This window comes from Alexandromys fortis, unplaced genomic scaffold (assembly GCF_014885135.2).
Source record: "Alexandromys fortis isolate MF-2015 unplaced genomic scaffold, M_Fortis_MF-2015_v1.1 scaffold_0, whole genome shotgun sequence".
Lineage (NCBI taxonomy): Eukaryota > Metazoa > Chordata > Mammalia > Rodentia > Cricetidae > Alexandromys > Alexandromys fortis.
The window spans coordinates 41,676,963-41,697,384 of record NW_026067949.1 but is presented as its reverse complement, the minus strand read 5'-3'; the positions used below and the strand labels follow the sequence as shown (position 1 = coordinate 41,697,384).

The following is a 20,422-nucleotide window of genomic DNA, read 5'->3' as shown; positions in this document are numbered from 1 at the left end:
TGTGGGGGTGTAAGTGGTGGAAATGACTTCCTGTGCCCCAGCTCTCAAGCTGAGTGAATTACTAGGCGTATTAACTGAAGAAGGTATAATTACAGAGAAGGATACAGATGCATGCTGGTACATTCTTCCCTTCCCCCTCCTGCTCGCCACCCTCCTTTCCTTTCTCTGACAAATTACTTTTGTATCAACTATCATTTAAAACATTTCTTTGTCATAAATGAAAACATGAAAGGTCGCATATATAAATGGGCAAATGTTGAAACTAATATTTCATAAAGAAGATATACAAAATATCAGTAAAATCCTGAAACATGTTCCATTTACATGATGGAACGATACTCAGCAGTGAGAAGTAACTACTGATCTACCACACAGGGTGGAGACTGTCAAAACCAGTGCAGATAAAATGTCTGCATATGCTGTGGTTTGATTTATATGACATACTAAAAATAGACAAAATAATCTATGGTATTAGAAACTTGGGAAATAGCTTCTTGGTCGAGGGAGAAATTGATTTGAACATGCTAAAAGTATTTGTGTATCATCAAACTGTATTCAGTGTTGGTCACCCAAATATTTATATTTATGAAAAATCTCTTCTCTGAACTCCTAAGATATATGCATCACTTTATGGAATGCTAATATTTTAAGTTGAAAACACAAATGCCATTTTCCTAAAATTTTAGTTAAAGTCGAAATCTAAATTGGGAAGTTTTCCTTCTCTTTGAGACTCGGTGAAATTCTTTTGTTCTTGATTGTCGATGAAGACTCCCCCAAGCTCTAGTCATTTGCATCCAATCACCTTGTTTAGCTTTTGGCTGCACTGTGCTGTATCTAGTCTGTACTGTGAGAAGCATACGTATGTCCAAAAGGAACATATTTTCGTGCGCTTGCCTGCGGAGGTTGCTTGAGCTGCTGCAGAAGGTGGGATTGGGCATCTGATAGAGGCAGGTGCAGAGAGACATGCCAAGCCAACTTCTTGGAAGAGTGACTTGGCAGGAAGTCAGCGGTTTGGGACTCAGAGAACATCATCTGTGGAGCTAAAATGCTCAGATTGCATCTTTCAAGAAAGAAACCCATGGCATTTTCAAGGAGTGAAGTGACTTCAAGAATTTCACTGCCTGGGTGAGGAGCAAGCTAAGCTTTTGATGAACTGGTGTGACGTGGGCGAGGCGCCTCTCCTATAAATCAGCCGTCCAGATTGCCATTTAGGGATAAGACTCTATCAGACTTTGCTGTGTGATTATGAGGCAGATCATTCTTTCTCATTTGCAGTATGTTTGAAAAACACCATGAAATTCAGCTTTCATTTGCTCGGTTTGGCTCCTTTATTATTGTTCCATAATTATCCATCTATACAATAACAAATAGCCTTTATCAAAATCGAGAAGCCTATAATATTTATAAAAACATTTCATTATACATCATTTAGCATTGTTTGAAGTAGAGAAAACTGTTCAATGTTAATCTGTATTCTGAAATTGCATTGGTGCTACTGGGCATATTCTTTTCATATTCACAAATGCTTTTTTTTAGTGAGGTTGAAGGCAATTGAAGAATAAAAACAAGAACTGGGGAGATGACTTGGTGGGATAATTGCTTACCGTGCCAGTATGAGCTCATGAGTTTGATTCCAGCACTTATAGAAGGACCAAGATGGTACAACACATACCCGTAAACCCACAGCTGAAGAGATGGAGACAGAGGACCCCTGGGGCTTGTCAGCCAGCCCATCTAGCAGAATTGGCTGGGTCCAGGTACAGTGAGAGACCTTGTTTCAAGCAGTAAACTAGAGAACAATTGAGGGAGATACCTGACAGAAACCTTTGATCTATACAAAACAACATAAGCACACACACACACACACACACACACACACACACACGTAAAAATATAACCAAAACAGGAAAACTGCAATATGAGAGCCACTTTTTTTTTCTCATAGGGATTGTTGATTTTGGAAATATATTTTAAGGTTTCGGCAAACATCTTTGCAGAAAGTGATTTATTTAAACAATATTACTATGCCAAGGTAAAGATCATGCTGGTAACATAGCAACTGTAGGTACACATTTAATTTTGTGAGAAAGATGGTAAGAAAAATGTTTTGAACTTGAAATGTATGTCTGTTGCCAACTCAATAGTGTTGAGTATGTTATACAAAAGAAAACCATTGGTTCCAGTGGTGATTTCTTAATACAATTTAATCTAAATATGATATTTTTAATTCTAGGAATTATTAAAAGATTAGACTTGTCATTGTTGCACACATGTAAATTCACATGTATACACACATGTAACATTTAAGAAACAAATCATCTCAAAGAAGGGAAAATTGTGGAAACAGATGACCGCGTTACTTGACTAATGACTTAGTCATACCTAGTTTCATTTGAAAGGAACTATAGTGATGGCGAAACATGTGGTTTGGCACTTGAATATCAGAAAGCAGAGTTAATATACTTTATTCAGTAAGGTTTTTGAATAGCGTGTTATTTTGCAGGAAACTAAATAGTGTTAGTTGTTGCACAAGACAATGAATTACTGTTAAGAGTAAGCCTTTGATTGTAGTTCGTGAAAAAATACTTTATGAAATTCCATGTATTACTTTTCTTTTAAAAATAATATGCTTCAACAGCTACTTATTAAGTTACATTGGCTTAACCTCAAGGTCCCAAACCACAAAACATTAAATATAGCTTAATTTTGACTTTGCCCAATATAACATCAAGCCTTTACCTTGGGACCTTAGACGTGTACTGCTGAGGTCCTGTTGATTTCAAACCAGTCTACTGCTATTGAATATTCTGTGACTGGAACACAGGCAAGAGCTAGGGCACCTTGAGGTTCTAGGAGGCTTGATAGTTGTTAGTCAACATTTGGGTGTTTAATCAGCTGATCTTTTTATCATGATTTTAGTACTGTGATTCTTATAATGGAATGCAGAAAGGACAATCAGTTCTTTGCAGTTGCCTTGGGCTTTCCTGGAGCTTTTGGCATTCACAGTAGGCCAGTCCCAGGCCAACCTGAGAGATGGGGTATCCTGTGTCACCAGGAAACTTTTAGTATCTGTTTCCCTTAACAGTGTTGGTGCAATTTCTACTGTTAGCATGCCATAGTTGTTATTATTAACGAATATTGAGATATTATATATCACCACCCAGTGGTTGGGAGACTAGAAAAGATTCCTATTTTCTTCCCTTCTAGGTTGCATTGTTGTTAATGAAGAAGCCACAGGTCTTTACAGAGTTGACTTCTTACTGGTAGTGTTCTCTTGTCATGGCCAGAAGGATTGGTTCGTAGTGGGCCAGTGTGGATTCCTGCCTGTGACCTTTGGAATTGGTGGTATTGTTGACCACACAGCTCCTGCACAAAATCTTCTGCATGAGCCCCTCAACCTACTCATTTATTTGAGAGTAAATTGTAGTGCAAATTACAAAATACTTTTCAATTGAGAGTAAGAACCTATAACTTGTGGGCCTCATGCATCCAAGAATTGTGGCCCAACACATATTTAGATGATGGCATGTCTGCATCACATGTCTAGAAGTTGGATTCTCCTGTATGATATAAAGTCCATGGATAGAAACTTGCTCTCTGATCATTTTTGTGCTTCATTGAAGTGTTGTAGAGTTTCTTTGAAAATATTTTAGGTCGTTGGTTGGTAAATCTTTAATGGTGGATTTGGTGGCATAAATGATATTCATGCTGATTTTTAACTAAGACTAATTTTCGTTCTGAAGGCTCGCCTTTCCTGATGAGATTTAGTGAAAAGTTAGCGTTGCTTATGAAACACTTATGTCAGACTTACTTTATGTCCATATTGAAGAATGTTTCCTAATGTGATAGTCTGGGAAAACTTACTATTGGAGACAATTCATCCATTTATTCTGTATTGTCTAGCAGCTCTTCACTATCACGTACTGTCTGGAAGAACTGCCAGTTGGGAGCTCCTTTCTTCTGAGAAAGCAGAGAAACTCAGGATGGAGTTTATATAACTACCTGTAGGGTAAACAGAAAGCACAGATTTCTGTCTGAATTGTCAAATGCACTTTGTGTGTGTACATATGTGTGTATATGTGTGTGTTTAAAATGCAGTTTTGTAAGTGCATGTTTGTCATTAAAAATCAAAAAATAACAATAAATATAACAGTTATTTTGAGTTACATTGATCCTCACTCTTAGTGGGTTCCACATTTTAAATGTGTTTGAGTTTTATCTGTACCCCCCAGGATGAGTGAATGAATGCCCATGGACTTTAATAGTCACACCAAACTACACAATTTTAAATCACATATCTATTTCTTATCAGAGGTCAAAGTAGTGACCTGCTTGGTCTCTTTGTGTTCTCGCATGTGTAACAATCATCTTTCGGAAGCCTGTTCAGTGAAAGGCATTTTTTTTTTTGAATTTTTGGATTCTGTTGGTGATTGGCCTATTTAAATGGCCCCTGTGGGTGTTGCTCAAGTGCTCTCTAGTGTCCTTAAATGAGAAAACACGCACGTTATAGAGGCTCCACGCAGGCTTGACTTACATGATTAGGCATGGCCTTTAAAACAAGCAACCTTTAAATTTGCGAACTTAAACCATGGTCAGATACTGATGTGCTGAAACTGATCTGACCCAAGTCTCAAGGAACCAAACCTTGTATTTCCTCCAGGAGCAATGGTCATCTTTATTAGTTGCTTTTAGTACTTAAGTATTATCATTGCTTAAGTTTCTAAAATCCATTAGTTCATTTCCTTTGTATCTTTTTGATTGCATGTATGCATGAGTGTGTGTGTGTGTGTGTGTGTATGCACGTGTGTGTGTGTTTACCCCAAGTGCACATGTGGAGGTCAGATGTCCACTTCACATGCCAAGACAAGGTCTCTCTATTCTTTGCAGTGGTGTACGTTAAGCCGGCTGTCTTGAGAGCTTCTGGGATTCTCTTGTTCGGCCACACACCTCCTTATAAGAGCACTGAGATTACAGAGGCAGGTGCCACACCTAGGAATTCAGACACAGATATTGACATATGTGGCTAATGTTCTCTTGAGGACCAGAACTGATGGGATGAATACACATATGAAAAGAGAAGTCGTTAAACTGTCTTGCATGGTATAATTTAAGTATTCCAGCCATGGCTGTCTCACATAGGAGAGGCGAAGAACCTGGTGGGTTTACATTGCAGGAGCTGTCTCCATGGTCTCAGGTGGAGATGCCAAGGCTGTACTTAACTGGGTGTGCTGCCCTGGTATGAGAAGCCGCTGCATTCCTTTGGAATTTGTTAGAACTGTTTAATCTCAGAGCTGGGGACATGGCTCAGTAAGTAAGAGCACTTGTTATGAAAGCAGGAAAGCCTGAATTCAAGCCCCCAGGTCCCTTGGGAAAGCCAGGTCGGGCCTAGCGTGCCTTTGGGTAGTGTGTAGGGAAGCAGACAGATGGGCCCTAGATGCTCACTGCCTAGTCAGAGTAGCCTAAACAAAGAGATGACTATTTAGTGAAAGTCTGTCTCAGAAGATAGTGTGGAGAGTGAGAGGGAAGGGGACAGATATTCCCCTTAGGCTTCTGCGGATGTGTGTGTGGATCCAGCACATATACCACATACCCAAATTCTTCATTAAGAATAAGTGTGGAAACTTAGGCCAGAAGTCAGACAAGAGCTCTGAGTGATTAATTTACATTTGAAGAACACTCGCTGAGCCAATGTTGACCCCATGGTATGGGATTTCCCTGATCTGTGCAACAGCAGAAGGAAAATAGCAAGCTTCATGAGACGTTCATCTGATCTAGAATGATTTGTTTACAAATGGAACCTCCATACTGTCAAATATGCCTGCCACTATTTTACTTCTGTTGTTGACTGTCATCTAGCTTCTCTTTCTAGGAGCAGTGACTATGGCCCTGATATGTTCCCACAGGGACTATAGATAGAGTTCAACCCTAGGCTTCATAATTACTCATCATGAGTATCCATGATTCATGAAGGTTTGGAATGGGTAACAAGAGTGTGGACATAGTACAGTATCTACATGTATTAAAATCTCCTAATGAAGCTCACTTGATATATTTAATATATGCTAATAAAGTCTTACAATGGTCATATGTGTATTAATGTTATTTTAAATAGCTTCTGAAATGTCTAGGTTATTTTACGTTTTAAGTTTTCTTTATTTTAATAGTTAAAATGTGTAAAACTTTGTGTTTCCTATAACAGTTGTTGATAGACATTTTCTCACTGCATAAAAATAGGATTATTAGCCCAGCAGTGGTGGCGCATGCCTTTAATCCCATCACTCAGAAGGCAGAATTCTATGAGTTCGAGGCCAGCCTGGTCTACAGAGCAAGTTCCAGGACAGGCAGGGCAGCACAGAGAAAACCTTGTCTTGAAAAGAAATGATTATTAATTTTTTGAAACTATTAATTTAAGACACCGTGAGTCTTAAGCCCCTCAGAAATACATGTAGTATTTATTATCTATTTAACAGATCGCTATTACACATCTAAGTACTACCTTGACTTTATTTCGTAGATTCGATTTCTTCACATTTCCTTTAAGAAGTCAGCTTCAAATTTGTTTTTGTATTTTTGGGGGTGGCAGGAATGGAACATGAGAGATAGTCCCTCTACCACTGAGGGGTACCCTGGCCCCAGATTTAGGAGAGTATACAGCTAAGGTTCATTTTGACTGGCATCTGATTTTTGAGCAGCTTTTTCTCAAGCTGTAATTTTCAGACCACTGGTGCTTGAAGCATGCGGAGCACTGGTTAAAATTGCAGATGTCTGATGCCCAGCCCAGCCCTTCTGAATCAGACTCTGGAGTTTGGAACATGGAAATGTCTTTGAGGTTGGAACCTAAATTCTTTGGCATGCTAGCGTTTGTGACCTACTTTAGGAGTTAATTATATTAGTCTTATAGTCATATTTCAGTTATTTATTATGGGAATAAGTGGATCTTGGGATATTGGCAGGGGGCAGTTTTTCAAATGCATGTCTTTCCTAGGATCTTTCATGCTAGAATATAATTTAAATAACAGAGTAATTGAATTGGAAGCTATTTTTGCGATTACCTAGTCAAATCCTCGTGATTTTTTTTTCAGATCATGAAACAGCCAAAAGGGGTTTAAATGACTTTGAAAGTCATATTTTTGTAGAAAAAATTGTGTCCAGAACCCAGTTTGTCGGTCGACTACCCTAAGGCTCTTGTACCCCCTTCCAAATACACCCATTGAGACACAGTCTTACCGTGTAGCCCTGGCTTGTCTGGGACCCTCTATGTAGATCAAGCTGATGTGAAACTCTGAGGCATCCTCCTGCCTCTGCCTCCTGAGTGCTGGAACTAATCTATGTGCCACCAAGCCTGGCTTCTAAAACGGGCAATTAGATATGCTTGTTTCAAGATACCAGGAAATGTTGGTCATTCAGTCACAATGGGAAATGTTGGTCATTCAGCCACAATGGGAAATGTTGGTCATTCAGCCACAATGGGCCTTGATAGCTTGTGGAACTGGCCATATTAATAAAGTTTTAATATATGGGATTTTAATAATCTAAATGAACTTTATATGTCCTTAAAAACTAAGAGTTCAGGAGAATAGCTTTTCAGAAAAAAAAACACATTCATTCTCCATATAGAAGGGGTAATACTTTTCTTTAAGTGTCTTATATCCTAAATGTCGTCAATATTAAATACTTATGAAAACCATTTTACTAAAATTTTTTTGTACTTTCTGAAATTAATATAAGCAAAGCCTGCTACAGCCTTCTCGTAAGTCTGATCCCTTCACACCCCTCTTCATGCCTTCACTTCTCATGGCTCTCTGGAGCTGTGCAGTCATGGCAGGTGCCAGCAAGTATAATTCATTCGAACATTTAGTTACAAGACTGACTTTTAAAGGTCATAATGCACTAAAGATACTGCACAACTTGCTTTTTAACTTTATTTCCTTCAACCATATTAAAAGGGATTATCTGTCCTTCAACATGTTGGGGTTTTACTTTTCTTTATGTTTGTTTCCTATGTAATCTTAGGTGAGAGTAGATACGGGGTTTGTCTGTGAAAAAGAAGCCGGGGGTTCTCTATATGGGTCAACTCTCCCCCTCCTATGCTTATGCGCCCTTCTGCTGACCTGAATTCTGAATGTAGAGTCTGGTTGGTTGCTGCCCCTACATCTACCACCATCACCTCCTCTCCCTCCCTCCATCCCACCACCGCCTCCTCTTCCCCGCTTTCCTCTTTCTTGTCTTATGGTGTTTTTTAGCTTTAAGCTGCAGGTTGTTTCCCTTGGCACATCTCTATGTGTGAGCTACGGTGGTAGAGTCCTGGCTGATGTTCCTTAGGACCTCATTTGGCATGGGATAGAGCAGGGCTTCTTAGTTCCTGCCATAGCTAGAAGCCCTGTTGTGGCTGTCTGCGTTTGCCAGCAGCAGAGGCTTGGCAAGAGCATCTGACAAAGAGCGTGAGACTACAGCAGTACTTCTCACTCTCTGATGTCACCAAATAAGGTCCTCATCTATTTTCAGTTCTGTTAGAATGGGAGATGGTGGTAACAACCAGGGAGTGGCGGGTGTGAGAGCAGAGTGGGAAAATACAACCGACCTCTCAAGAGCTCTTGGAGTTGCCTCTGTTAATACCTCGTCACCAGTCAGGACTCCCACCCACTGGTCTCACACAGGACACAACTGGACTGTTTTCAGCCTTTGCACTGTGGTGCTTTGTGACGGCAGCAGTCTGCTCTCAGCCACCTACATCAGTGGTTAGGCAGACTCAAATGAGAAGCAAGTACAGCGGACAACTGATTCGATGCTGTGGTTCCTGTGCCTCTCTTTGTCTTTACAAAGAGGGAGGAGGCCTGCTTGACGAACATTGGCTCCTTCCCATGACTAGAGAGGTTTGTGGTTTGTAGTTGGGTATATTCTTTCTTAACATAGGTGAAGCCTTCTTTGTCATAGAATCAAATACTCAGTAACATCTTATGTATTTTACAACTATTGACATATGTACATTAAGAAGTAAAAAAAAAGTATTTGTTGTTATAGACTCATATTTTACTACCAATTATAAACTGATAATTTGTATCATCAACTTTTTAGGAATACTTATATATCTTTGAAATATCAGATAATGCTAAATATTATTAGGATATTTAATCTTATATTTATACATTTTTAGAAAATTAGCATTCTCCTTTTAGCTGAACAAGTTATGTCTGGTTTTCAGCTTGAAATACCAGATATATATATATATATATATATATATATATATATATATATTCAATTAATAAATAACTGTAGATGAAAATTTCCTACCCTGTCCTGCAGCCATCCAGTCCCAAATAAACATACAGAGACTTGAATTAATTATAAACTGTTCGGCCTATTGTTCAGGCTTATTAGTAACTAGCTCTTACAATTTAAGTTAACCATCCATAATTCTTATCTACGTTTAGCTATGTGGCTTGATACCATTCTTAGTAAGGCATTATCTTGCTTCTTCTCTATCTGACTTGTGATTGTATCTCTGCCTTTCCTTTTCCCAGAATTCTCCTAGTCTGGTCTCCTTGTCTATACTTTCTGTCTGGCTATTGGCCATTTGGCATTAAACCAATACAAGTGACAAATCTTTACAGAGTACAAGAGAATTATCCCTCAGCAAATGGCCACCCTACCAAGAAAAAGAACATGAAGTTTACATGCAGCCACATAAGACAATGAAAATAAAATGGGGGAACTATCTGGTATAAGGAATAGAACCATCCAGAAAAGGCCAAGGGACCACAGAAGAGGGAAACAGAAGAGGAGTATGAATTAGAATAAAGGAAAATGAACATGTGTGTACAAACTGTCATAATGAAACCCATGCTAACTTGAATAATTAAGGAAAGAAAGAGAAAAAAGAAAAAAAAAGGAAGAGAAGGTAATTCATATCTAAGAACAAGTCCATCCCATGGGATTCAAGCTGGGACTGCTGAGAGATAATGTTTTGTACACTGTAAAGATCTGTTACTCTTAGTAAGAGTGCTGATTGGCCAGTGGCCAGGCAGGAAGTACAGGTGAGGTGACCAGACTAGGAGAACTCTGGGAAGAGGAATGAGTCGGTTACCAGCCAGATGCAGAGGAAGCAAGATGAGAATGCCTCATTGAGAAAAGGTATCAAGCTACATGGCTAAACATAGATAGGAATTATGGGTCAATTTAAGATGTAAGGGCTAGTTAATAATAAGCCTGAGATAATATGCCAAATAGTTTGTAATCAATATAAGCCTCTGTGTGTTTATTTGGGACTGAATGGCTGTGGGACTGGGTGGGACAGAAACTTCTGTCTACACTGGTACCTCAAGGAGGATATAAAGTTGCTTCTGAGTTTTCTCGCAGGTGATGTTAGTTACATAAAATACAGTGTTTATAAGGGGAAAGCAAGCCAGTTTGTCAAGAGAAGAAAATTTTGTGTTACCACCATCTGGCTGAGCCTCCCACTTCCTGTTCTTACATAGCAAACAGTATGACAAGGCAGAAATCTTAGTACTCAACACACTGTTGTTATTGTGGCTGACTTCTCAGGACTTTTAAAACATAATATCCTTTCTCATTGTTAGTGTGTGAATAATGTGGTTGAGTGAAAACAGGCCAAGCTGGGTTCAGTGTAACTGTGGTGGGAAAGGTCTGGTGGTGGAGATAAGGGAAGCTGAGCAGGGAAGCCGGCTGACAGAAAGCCCTTCATCCTTCAATAACTCTCCACGGACTTTCATTTCCAGGCTTATATTTTGATGAGAATCAGCTGGAGGTTGTGCTCTCTAATTAAGAAACTGAAATGGTGATCTCTGGTGTCACTGATCACTACACTCTTTTGTTTTAGCAATTAATTGCATCGTGGGTTGAGATGGTATTTTTTTATTTTTTTAAGTCCTGTTCCCTCCCGTTGTAAAAGGAATTTTATAAATATACTTTCAAATTTCTTATAAATTTGAAAAGGAATTTCAAAATTTTTAGATGCTGAAAAAGTAAAAGACAGCATCCCAATATTTACTTTTTAACTTTCTCTCTCTCTCTCTCTCTCTCTCTCTCTCTCTCTCTCTCTCTCTCTCTCTGTGTGTGTGTGTGTGTGTGTGTGTGTGTGTGTGTGTCTAGAGTGGATGGGTGGGTGCCAGTGCACACATATGTGTCAGTGGAGCCCAGGAAAATGTCAGGTCCTTTGTTATATGCATTGTGAGTTACAGGCATTGTGAGCTACCCAACATGGGTGCTGGTCCTCTAGAAGACAAGCAAGAACTCTTTACTCTGGAGCCATCTTTTCAGTCTCTCCAGGCCCAAGGGCAGCATTTGGAAACATCACTTTTGGATGAAACACCAGTTGACCAGATAGAAACCGGTCACTGCATCAGATTTATATCTGTGCTTAGGTGACATTATCCTTTATTTCTTAGTGTCTAGGCTCAAGTAACTGCAATACAAGGTAATGATTTCCACAGAAATATACAAGAAAGGCTGAGAAATCAAAACTAGTCCTAAGCACCTGTCTCTCTGGCATGAAGGAAGCTTTTTTTACTGCTATGGCCCAGGAGATATGTCAAGCCCTCTAGTACCTCCTTACCAATCTGAGAGTGTCCACAAGCCAAACTTCTTTAAGTGGAGATCTGCTTTGGGGTCACAGACAGCCTTCAAACAATGCTATGTACTTTCTATCCAGCCACATTGCCATCTTCTGTATGGATTAGGGGATGCCATTGAAATGTCTCTTGGAATTCAGGAGATCTTTAGAAGATTTCATCATAAAATAATTTCTGTCCATTGTACTGCTAAAACAGGAACCAGATAAGGTGCTTGCTTGCACATTGCGGTACTGAAGATAGAACACAGGGACATAGTTAAACCTGTGCTGTGTCTTCGTGTAGCTTTTGTGAGCTAAAATGCTGCTGTTGTACCCTAGTTCCAATGACAGCCTGACCCCTCCCTCTATACACTGTTAACATACCTTTCCATGGTCTAGTCTAGGCATTCAGATACTGCCTCTGCCTTCAGTACTCTCGTAGTTTATTGCTGTGTGCAATTTGGCACACATGTTATTTTGTTTCAACAGCAGTCATATTGCGTTCAGAAAATGCTTCACAGAGTGCCCTGATAACCTTCATGGCTCCACTTTCCTGCTTTAACAGAACAACAAAGTGACGCTCATATATCCAATTAAAACAGGAATTTCCCCATGACAAGAGGTTTTGTAAAATATCTGACAAGGAATTTCTGAGGAGAGATCAGTAATTTTTGATAGAACTTTGCAAACTGTCTTTTTGAGTACTTTTCACCATAAATCAAGCTAAGTACAAATTATTTATTGGTGCCTGCCTTTTATTATTGTGACCTATAAAAATAGCATTTTATACTTCTTGTATAACTTTATAGTTTGTCAAATGCGTTCATAGACATTCTCTCATCCCTGTCCTCCACACCCACACGGCACACTAGAACTGGGTGAGGAAACTATCTAATCTAGTACATTAGAGCTGGGTGTCAGCTGTGGCTGTGAGGACTTCACCGCGCCAGGGCTGCATGTGGCCCTGGTGATGACTGTATCTGTCCTAGGAGGTCCTCTGACTCAGTCCTGGATTTTGGGCAGCATGTGAACTGAGTGATGTAGTTGGAAGAGTTGACCAGATGTGAAGGGATAGCAGACTTTTTATTATCAATGATCGTGTTATGAATATTCCCTCCAAAGTGCTGTTAAGGTACCTATGTGAGAATTAAAACAAAGTGAAATCTTTGTTTAGTACTAGATAAAGCATAACAAACACTATTTTTTTTTCTTTAAAAAATATCAGCGCTAATGTTTAAAACTAGCTTGAGAAACATGGCAAACATTTTCTGTTTTGTTGTATGGACTGAGATGGCAAATATGGACTTCTTTGGAAAAGGAGTAATTTCTAAAATATTTGAGTATATAAGTAGCATTAATGGTGAATTAAAATGATTGTTTAAGTGGAATCCCTCAGGAGCATATATAATCTTATGTATGGCATCTCAAATATCTAGCTTATAATTTGCAAGTTTCTGTCAGGATCATGAGAATTATTAGTAATTAGAATGTCACCCACAGTCTAGAGCTTCAAAATGTTATACACATTGGGTTTTCCTCTTGGATGTCTTAAGTATATCCTGTGCAAATGAAACCAGGGAACAAGGACAAGCATATGAGCTAAATAATGTTAAGGTTTGACAACTCATGGCCTCTGGGCTTCCAAAAATGTTTTTGGGTGCATGGTTGTGTAAATAAATATGTTACTGCATAAAAAGGGCCTCAGTGCTCAATTATCAGTGCTGGTGATTTTTCCACTGTTAAGTATGCATGGGCAAGCTTTTTTTTTTATTCTTTCTGAAAATACAAGCAGTTTTAAATAGTCCCTCTCATTTGGGTCACCACTGAAGGAGGAAAATCAATACAGTGTGGTGGGAAGATGTGTATCAGAACCCACCTACAATAGCTAAGAATATTCTAGACCTGAAAATACCTGCTGTTTTGTGGGCCCCTGTCTCTGTAGCTCTTTGTAGCGTCTTTCCAGCCCCTGCCACTCTAGTTAAACAGAACAGCTCGTCTAGTTTGGTTCTCACAGACTCCATTCTTTGCACACTGCAACTTCTTCAGGGGCCAGAGCCCTATTTTCAGCTTCTCCTCTTCTCTTTCTTGTTAATACTTTTTTACTTTTCTTCTAAGATGTTTGGTTCTATTTGTGTTAATGTTTTCTCCCAAATATTAGTCACCTACTTTAAGCCAGGCTTTGTTCTGTACCCTCGGTTATGATAAACAGTAAATGTGGCAAAGTCTGTGTCCACTTGGGACATGGTGTTCCAAAGTCTGACAGTCATCTTTGCTGAGGAAAAGGGCTGGAGAGCCAGTGGGGGCTAATTTAGGTCTGCTGGGGGTACTGCCAGCCAGTCGAGAGCCCTGTTAGCTGGGCCAGGCAGAACAGTGGGAAGAGAACGAAACCCAGAAAGCCAATCCTTACAGGGCATATGGGCCATTTCCAGAGTTTTGGCTTGAGGAATTTTTCTACATGCTACTTTGAGGTTCTAAGGGATTTTTCTAACTATTTTCTAACCTTCTTTCTTTCTCCTTTTCTTTTTTCTCTTCTCTTTTTTTCCTTCTTTCTTTCTTTCTCTTTTTCTCTTCCATCCTTCCTTCCTTTCTTTTTCTTTTGGCCTTAAATGCATTTCCAAACTTACCTTATTCATTTTCCATCAGATTTAATTTCTGTGTGTGAGAAGATAAATCTAAAATGGAGCATGTGTGTGGTTTGGGTTATATTTCTGAAAAACAGTCTTGAATTCCTCCACTAAATATTGTGAAGTACCACCAGAACCTCAGGGGAAAACTGTGGAAACAACTTTCCCTACCTTTCAGTCAGCCCTACCAAATCCATCCTCATGCCGGGGTTTCAGGTATGTATCGCTCTTCCCAACTTGATTTTTTATTTCTCTGAATGAAGACATGAATTTCTTAGTCACTCAACTTCAAGATTTGGGAGTAATCATAGGCTATACTTTTATTCTCATTTTTGTTTCTTTTTTTTTTCATTCAAATAACGTATGGATGATATAGTTGGAGCCAAGCACTGTGTGGGCTTGTGAAACACACAGTGAGCAAAACAGACTGAAAGCAGCTCCTGGTTAGTGAGAGATGGGCATAGAGAGGGGTGAGAAGTGGGACCAAAACAACCCACAAGCAATGAACGTGCTGAATGAACACTTAAGACTATGTGGAACACTCAAAGCCAAAAGTGGTGTGGGGATAGAGACACTGGCTGCTGAGTGCAAGAGCAGGTGGGTAGCTAGACCGTGCTGACTTGAGAGGGCACACTCAAGAACTTCAAGCTGGAGCACATGGGGAATTCTAGTGAGGCAAGATTCCATGTAAAGAACTAATAGTATGACCTTAAAGAGAGATCGTGCCCACCTGTAGTGTTCTGGGATTGACAGGGAGTCTTTGATGTTGGAGTGGAGCCCTAGGGCAGAGTAAGAAAATAGGGCTTATGACAAGACAGAGTCAGGAGAGTAGAAGGGCCAAGATCAAAGAAGGAATTGGAGTAACTGTGGTTATTTATCTGAAAAAGAGATGTCGCCTCTAATACCTTTTTCTGTGCCTCTAGGTACAAGTTCTTCCATCTTTTGAAAATTGCCACAGTTTTCTAAAACATATATATATATATGTGTGTGTGTGTGTGTGTGTGTGTGTGTGTGTGTGTTGGTTAAGTTTGCATGGCCACTTGATTGGATTGACAATTGCTCAGGAGGTTAGTAAAGAACACCTCTGGGTAGTCTGTGTGGACAGTTTAAACAGCAGTTGGATCATGAGGGTTTTAACTTAATGAATACTTTAATCCATTGGTAATTTGGAAGTCTGATGACCCTGGCGGATGGTATAACTGTGGCAGGTGGGGTGTCCTGGGAGGAAGTGGGTAGCAGGGCATGTCCTTGGAGCTGTATCTTGATTTACCACATCCCTGTTGCTTCTTCTCTTCTGTGAGCAAAGAGTCTCTTTCACCACATACTCCCACCACCATGATGGTTCACCAAAGCACAAACGGACAGCAATTATGGACTGACTCCTCTAAAACTATCAGTCAAGACAAATATCTTCCCCTTTAAGTTATTCTTGTGGACATTTGATTGCAGCATACAAGTGTAACTATGACATCAATGACATATGCTTTCATTTCTATAGTTCACTCCTAGAGTTGTTCATCGCAAAACTGAATACAAATTTTGTGCCAGTGCTTCAGGTTTAGTATTATTCATGATAGCCAGAACCTGGAAACAACCTAGATGCCCTTCAATGGAAGAATGGATGAAGAAAGTGGGTACATTTACATATCAGAGTATTACTCATCTATAAAAAAACAATGACATTAAGCAAATGAATGGATCTAGACAAAATCATTCTGAGTGAGGTAACTCAGACCCGGAAAGATAAACATGGTATATACTCACTGATAAGTGGATATTAGGTATAAACTAAAGGATAAGTAGGCAAGAATCCACAGCCCCGGAACAGCTAAGTAACAAGGAGGGCCGTCAGAGGGATGCATGCATTGCTTTGGGAAATAGAAGAAATATCTTGGGTAAACTAGAAGTGGGGTGGGGTGAGGTGGGGAAGAGTGTGTGGGAGGAGTCAGGTTGGGCAGGTCGGGCAGGTTGGGCAGGTTGAGGATGGACACAAGGGGAGATTAGTGAAAGAGGTGTCTTGTTGGGAGTCAGAATTTCGGGGTTAGGGAGAAACCGGTGCCAGGGGAACCCCCAGAAATCCACAAGGATGACCCCAACTAAGACTCCTACTAATCGTGGAGAGGGTGCCTGAAGGAGGCAATGCGATCAGATTGGTGACCACCCTAATTGTCATCAGAGAGCCTTCATCCAGTAACTGATAAAGCAGATGCAAAGATCCAGGGCCAAGCTCTGGGCCAAGCTCTGGAAGCCCTGTTGAAGAGAGCAAAGAGGGATTTTAAGAGCCAGGGGCATCAAGGTCATAATGAGAGACATCTGACCTGAGCTTATAGACTCTGAACTAACAGCTAGGGAGCCTGCATGGGGCGCACCTAGGCCCTCTGCATGTATGTGGCAATTGGGTAGCTTGGTCTGTTTATGGGGTTCCTACCAGTGGGATCAGGACTTATCCCTGGTACTTGAGCTGGCTTTTAGAAACCTATTCCCCATGTTGGATTGCCTTGTCCAGCCTTGGTGCAGGGGGAGGAGCTTTGTCCTGACTCAACTTGATGTGCCTTCTTTGTTGACACCCCTGGGAGGCCTGCCCCTTTCTGAAGGAGAGACAGAGGAAGAGTGGATGGGGAGGGAGTACATTGAGGTGGGGGGAAGGAGGGAAAACTGTGGTTGGTATGTGAAGCAAACAAACAAAAATTTAATAGCTGGAGAGATGGCTCAGAGGTTAAGAGCATTGCCTGCTCTACCAAAGGTCCTGAGTTCAATTCCCAGCAACCACATGGTGGCTCACAGCCATCTGTAATGGGGTCTGGTGCCCTCTTTTGGCCTGTAGGCATAGACACAGACAGAATATTATATACATAATAAANCTGTAGGCATAGACACAGACAGAATATTATATACATAATAAATAAATATTTTAAAAAATTTAATTAATAAAAAAGGCAGTCAAAAAATAGGTTAATTAAGATAGATGTGTTTGCCCTGGGGGCTGGCAAACTTGCAGAGGAGAAAGAATAATAAACACTCCCATGTAGGTAAGCGCAACCCTGATAATTTGTCATCAGAGCTGTAGGAGAAAAGCACAAAAGAAGCAACACATTGCTTGGAGTCTGAACGCTTGGCTTGAATGGAGCACCAAATTTCTGTGGGATGAAGGTATAAGAAAGTCACTTAAAGAAGGTAGCATTTTTTTTAATGAGGCATAGAGAATATAAAATCTCTAGAGTAGGCTTTCTAAGCAGAGCAGCACTTCCTCTGTGACTGGAGCCTGAAGATAAGGGGGGTTTCTTGAGAAAAGTCTACAGAACCACGGGAAGCAGGACCCTGGGGCTGTGGCAGTGAGTGGCATTTTAAGTGCCAGGGGAAGCATTGGAAATGTAAGCAAAGGAGTGACATTAGTTCATTTGAGGTGGCCGCTTCCGTCTGCTCATCAAAAGTTGTCTCTGCTCCCTGGGCTGAATGCCAGGTTATGTTTTCTGGCTCTCTTCACAGTTGGCGCTGATCCAGGTAACTCTATCCTGCCTAACCCATGACTAGTGTGACTTGACCATCAATCTAGGCTCTATGGTACTTTATGGTACTCTATGGTATTCTATGTGACTCTGGTACACACATCCCTTCTAGAAGGCATGAACTGCCATAAAGAAAACCTGGTCTTTTGAGCCTTTCCATGGTTAGGCCATTCCTTGTTTGTCCAAATGAACATGGTTATTATCTTTGAAAGCAGTTTTGCCTGCTGTGCTATGTGAAATGGAGATGCTGTAAATAACAGTAGTGGCCAAGTTGAAGGTTCATTGTGATGTGTGCTAGGGTGATTTCCACAGAAATAGATATTATATAATTTGGATTAAAAAGTCATTAGTCTCTGATATTACCTGGATAAACATTCTCACAGCAAACTCTATGATCTTTTAACTCTTAGAATCTTTCTGCCCCCCTCTTCAATTGAACCTTAGGTGTGGTAATGTTTTGTACATATATCCATTGGGATTGGGCTCCACAACTCTGCATTTTGTTTGGTTGTGACTTTGTGTAATTGTTTCAGTCTGTTGCAAAGAGAAATCTTAATGAGTGATGAGGACTATGTATATGTGGTGTGTGTGTGTGTGTGTGTATAACAAGTAATGAAAAAGGGCTATAAATTTGAAAGCTAGCAAGGAGGGGCATATGGATGGGTTTGTAGGGACAAAAGAGAAGGGGGAAATGATGTAATTATATTATGATCTTGAAAATAAAAGAAACTAAAAAAAAATTAGCCTGCAAAGTGGTTTTGCTTTGTCCAGTGAGATGATGAAAGGGGCAGTGTGCTAATTTGACTCCATGCTCATCAACCATGTTGCTGCATCTTCTGTAACAAACCTCTTTGATCTCTGCAGACCTGTGTGTTCTGATTTGCTAGACTGAATCACCCAGAGGGTAAACGAATCATGTCTTCAGCAATTAATTTTCTGTGGGTGTTTAAAATAGTTCTTAAGGTGGTAATACTGTATTTAAATTAATGAATGGTAAGGCTCACGTTTCCTGCCCATCAATATTAAAGGTCTTGTGTGCTAGTATTTGTTCTGTATTATGATGTTGTACCAAATCCCTAAGGTCCAAGCCTTTATACAGGAATGGGGTTTATTTAGCTCATGATTCTGGTGGCTAGGATCTAGTCCAAACAACAGGAGCCTAGTGCTTGGCAAGGTCCTCTGTATGCCCCCACATTACAGAGAAGCAGAAGGGGAAATAGCCCAGTGCAAAATGCACCAAAGCACGTGGTGCATCACTTGGTAACACACCGCTCTGTTCAGAACTAACCTGATTCTTCAGGGTCCTCGTTGATCTCTTCTGAAGGTGATGCAGTCAACCTGGTGGCTTCTGGTAGACTTTACCTCTTAATGCAGCCACCTGTCAGTACTGATCCATGTGATCTAACTTCTGGCACAAGGGTATGTGGCAAACACATTCAGACCATACCTAAACCTCCGATCCTGCCCCTTGCCCCGCTCCTGAGACTGTCCCAACCTCACTTCAATGCACTTTGCTTTCTAAGGGAGATGTTCAGCTTGAAGTCTGGTTTTATCTGCCTCCTTACTGGGGGAAAATAGCATTGTGGCACCTGGTATTTGGACAGCTGCCTTCAATATGTAGAAAAATGTTTTCAAGAATCACGTGATCTCATTCCCATCATTGCCTTCCTCGTTATGTTCAAGTGGCTCAAGAGTCACTGCTCAGCGCTCCCAGTCCTCACCTGCCTCCTGGCTTCCGCCATGGCCTCCTCTGGGAGAACCATGAGGATCTGTGAAAAGTCTCACAGAAATGATTTCTGTCACTCAGACGAGCCACGGAAGTGTCAGTGAGAGAGAATATTTCTCTCCCCAGTGAACTGCAGTGGACACTGAGATACTTGAAGGTTGAAGGTGATGAGAATAAATGACAATTGTGTGCCCAGCACCAAACAGGACCTTGGCACCGCCCGTTCTCAGGCTCCTATAGGGATCATCATGAAAGAGGGCGCCAGAAGGAATATATGTGCCAGAAAACCAGGAGATGGGTTGGAAACTTAAGGCTGTCTTGCCTTCATAGCAGCTATGGTTACTGGCAGTGGGCGGCACAAAACAGCCGATCGCCCTTCGATAGCCAACTGGGAACCGTTCCCTCATCTGTGTTTCCCTTCGGAATTATTGGTCACTGATGGATTCTAAAGGTAGTACAATCATTGTTTTCGGTTGTGTACTCACTGAGGCACCAAATGGATAGTTAGATGGTCCTGGTTAGACTCACTGAGCCTCAAAAAAAAAAAAAAAAAAAAGAAAAGAAAAAGTGATACAAGAATGTGGGACTTATGGGGGTGCAATACTGGTAGAAGGGAGATGAGAGAAGTTGATATTTTGTTGTTGTTCTTGTTTTGAGACAGGGTCTCTCTATGTAGCCCTGACTGTGCTAGAACTCACTATGTAGACCAGGCTGCTAACTGCAGATGATGTTAATGACAAAAATTGGACATTTTACCCAAGGATGTGCATTCACTCTCCAGATCCACAAACACTGGAAATATGGGAGTTTTTACCAAAGCCAGTTAAAGATAAAGTTGGCCTCTATGATGGAGCCCACATCTCTCATCCTGTAATATCCATGGGAAGATGAAAATGGGTTTCCCAAGTAATATAGTGTACTCCATAATAGATTTGTAATAGTTGTTATGAGAAATCAGGAATATTGTTGAGTTCCTGTGTCTAATAAGATTCTTTTG

General features: G+C 40.5%; 1 protein-coding gene across 1 annotated transcript in view; it reads left to right on the top strand.

The window, feature by feature from the left end:
• Positions 1–20,422, top strand: part of Adamts3 (ADAM metallopeptidase with thrombospondin type 1 motif 3) — a 206,238-nt gene that overhangs the window by 89,448 nt on the left and 96,368 nt on the right. The window lies entirely within an intron of this gene.